Below are 539 nucleotides of genomic sequence, written 5' to 3'. Positions count from 1 at the left end.
AGTCGAAGACAACCCGAGGGACATGGAGGAATGCACCAGTGGAGTTCGCTGCACAGGCAGGGATCCGTCCAACTCGCACAAACCGAACACAACTCACGCGCCACGACGTACACTGTGCACCAGCCCCCCAAAACGAATCACCCCCCGAAGGACCAAGAAGCCCGACGAACGCGCGAAAACATTTAGAGAGGCCGAGCAAGCACCGGTTAGCGCGAATGCAAATAACAAACGCAACAGGCAACTTTCGAGGGACATACTTCTCGCAACAAGCTTCCACAAGGAAAGCACAGGCAACTCGTTCGCACGCCAAAGCCAACCAAATGGCAATTTAACCGAGGGACATGCATTTCGCAAGGCAACTTGTACAATTACCCGAGGGACATGGCATGCTTGCCAAGGCCGTGGCTTGGCATGCTTGCCAAGGCCGTGGCATGACATGCTGCTGGCCAAGGCCGGGCATGCCATGCTGCTGGACAAGGCCGTGGCAAGGCATGCTGATGGCCGAGGCCGTGGCAAGGCATGCTGATGGCCGAGGCCGT

The sequence above is a fragment of the Camellia sinensis genome, unplaced genomic scaffold, assembly GCF_055761805.1.
Source record: "Camellia sinensis isolate YWXY unplaced genomic scaffold, ASM5576180v1 Unanchor4, whole genome shotgun sequence".
Classification (NCBI taxonomy): domain Eukaryota; kingdom Viridiplantae; phylum Streptophyta; class Magnoliopsida; order Ericales; family Theaceae; genus Camellia; species Camellia sinensis.
Note: the sequence above shows the minus strand (reverse complement) of the source record.